This window comes from Adiantum capillus-veneris, chromosome 10, assembly GCF_014529385.1.
Source record: "Adiantum capillus-veneris isolate H3 chromosome 10, ASM1452938v2, whole genome shotgun sequence".
Taxonomy (NCBI): Eukaryota; Viridiplantae; Streptophyta; class Polypodiopsida; order Polypodiales; family Pteridaceae; genus Adiantum; species Adiantum capillus-veneris.
Window position 1 is genome coordinate 97,089,425 of NC_140940.1, and position 3,049 is coordinate 97,092,473.

Here is a 3,049-nt window from a genome sequence, read left to right on the forward strand (position 1 = left end):
CCCCCCCCCCCCAAACACACACACACACACAGTCACACACATACACGCACTCAAGAAGGGTTGTATTTCAAATAAAGTCCTCTTGGAAGAGATAAGTTTTGGCCTTGTGGTCTAATCTAGAGGCTTCCTAGGACAAGCATTAAATTTGAATGAAATATGTCCATTTCGAGTTTTGTATTAGGATTCTCAAAAATTAAGTCAAAACTTAAATTCATGCTGTCAAGTTTGAGACATGTTCACTTTGAGTTGTGCAAGATTGGGATGCTCAATGACTTCAGACAAACTTAATGTTACATTCTCAAGTTTTGCCCTTGTGGCTCATGAGATAACCTAACATAAATATGCCCATCAAATACAATTCTTGTCAAGTTAAGAACAAAAAAAAATTGTTTTGAGATCTCAAGTTTCCCGATACCACCCTGGTCAAATTGCTTGAAAAGTAAGCACAAAAGTTCTAGATTGCAAGCTTTAATCACATGGATAATTTTAAATGCTTTCTAGCAAAAGACTAGGACCCATCAATGCAGCTCTATGGTGGTACTAATTTTGTGAGCACAACAATGAAGGTATTTTTGTGAGAACAACATTGAAGGTAGGTGTAATTTGTACCTTGTCTCCCCACCCCACCTCCCTCATTCACCTTAGTTCCCGTTCCCCCCCCCCCCCCCCCCCTTTCCCCCAATTGTTTGCATTGCCCTCAACTAAGAAAGTTGACAACCTTGTTTCTTAAGTCCCACGTCTTTCACCTACCATAAAATGCAAAGGCTTTTTAGGATAAGCATTTCATTCAAATGAGGTGCACATTTGGTCATAGTAAAAGTTCTTGCAAAACTTGAAGGCTATAGATTTCCATAGTAATCAATAGAATCAATGGCTCAATGATAGAATGCTCAAGTTATAATTGAACATATTGATGTTGTATTCCTTTTAGTTTGATGATGTGCATATTTGGGATTGACAACACCATATCTAGGACAATATTGTATCTAGGAGTCTTATGAGTATTCTTCAATAAATTCTCTATCCCCTGCCTCTCTCTATCCCCTCTCTCTATCTCTGCTAGATAGAGCTATGAAGGGACCTATAAGTGAAGCCATTGGTAGAATCAATGTAGTTTGCCATGTTTGAAAATGTTATTCATCTTTTGCCAACAACCAAACCTTTTATGTGCAAGTCAAATAGATTGGCCATGAAGCAATTGAGATTCTACAACCCAAGCCCTTGAGCATTTTATACCATACACACATATTTCATATTTCCTTTCTCATGCATTTCATAACATTAATACTAATCACTTCTTGGCATGAGAAAGTTGAGATGAGAAGTGATGAAAAGATTAGTATAGGTATATGAATATCAAAGCATGCAAAGGAAATTCGTACAATGAGTAATATCTATGGTATCATTGTCATAATTCTGCCCCTTCAACATGTAAGTTACTATAATATGTTGTGTATACATAGATGATATTTGACATTATGCCTATCGTGCCATTCCAAAAGAATTTTTTGTGTCTTAAATTCAACTATAGACACCATGATGTCTTTAGTAAGTATTTATTAAAGGTTGCCTCAATGATTTTTTCTCTGCTTAACTGTTTTGGTGATTCATTATTACTAGTATATGGAAGATCTTTTGTTCTAATTATAGTATATGCATTGGTGACTTGTATTTGATGCATTGAGTCTAATTATAGATTTGTAATGCACATTGAAACTTATTAATTTACAAATCATGGTCTAAGATTAAGTATTATGTATATATTGAGTCCAGGTACATGATAACAATCATAGATGTCTCTAAATAGTGTAATAACTTGAAAAGATCAACTTCAAAGTAGACAATTTATGGCAGCAGTAAATGTTCTTTATTGAAGTACAAAAACGTGCATCCCATATACACTTATAGAGACCTGTTTTGGTTTTCAATAGTGGACGCACCTTTTGTTAGATTTGAGTAAAAACTAGCAAACCTTATGAATTGTTGTGAAGACTATCATATTTGAAGCAATAATTAAATAGATCACTAAAGAATATATACATGTGATGCACACATGTGTAGGAAAAAGAAAGAACTCTTTAATTTGGATTTCCAAAAGACATTCCCTTGGTGTTTCTGAATGCCACCTATGCTATGCAAGAAAATCTACTCATTGTACTTTGTCTTGTAAAAGTGTAACTTGGCTTTTAGAATTATGTGCAAGTGAGTCAATGTTGGGAATCAAACAATTGATACATATAGTAAGTCTTCTTTAGGTGACCACAAGTTTGCGGAGAATACAAAAATGGGTCTTTTTGAAGGAAAAGTGATAAAAAATCTTTAAATAGTCTCACACTAGATTGTAGATCTTGACATGCATCCTATCTCAATCTTTTTATCTTTTTGTGTCAATTGAGCAGTTTGAGATATAGTTTTCTAGTCATAGGCCTTAAATGTTACGAATAAATTTGTTAGTGTGGTATTGTAGTGGACCTAACCAAGGAGAAGGTTTTATATGTATACATGAACTCTTATTGCAATGTATCATGATATGTGAGAGTTCAAGATGTTATTTGGCTTTTAAAATGTTACATTATTGAATAGGTGCACTCCTTTTCAACACCCAGTGTTTGTAACAGTGGACTTTTATGTATAGGCATGATCATCACGCTTACAAAACTTATGTTTTCATGGTCAAACCCTCACCACAATTCAAAAGTGGAAATTGGGAGATTCTCAAACTCTCTGAAAAGGTGTCCTTGCTGAGTTTCAAGAGTGCCTGCATTGGGGTACTCAATGCTTTCCCCCCCCCCGCATATTGAAATGCTGTAAAACTTTATCAATGTATGTTTCCTGAGATAACTCAGGAATACGACGTTTGCGATCTCTTTTGATTTGCATGCCAAGAAAGTGTGTAGCATCCCCCAAATATTTCATTGCAAAATTGTTGCTAAGTATTTTCTTCAAGTTGGCAATTTCCGCAATGGATTTCCCAGCTATAAGCATGTCATCAACATACAAAACTAGAATGATCATTGAGCCATCATCTAGCTTTTTTGTGTACAAGCAG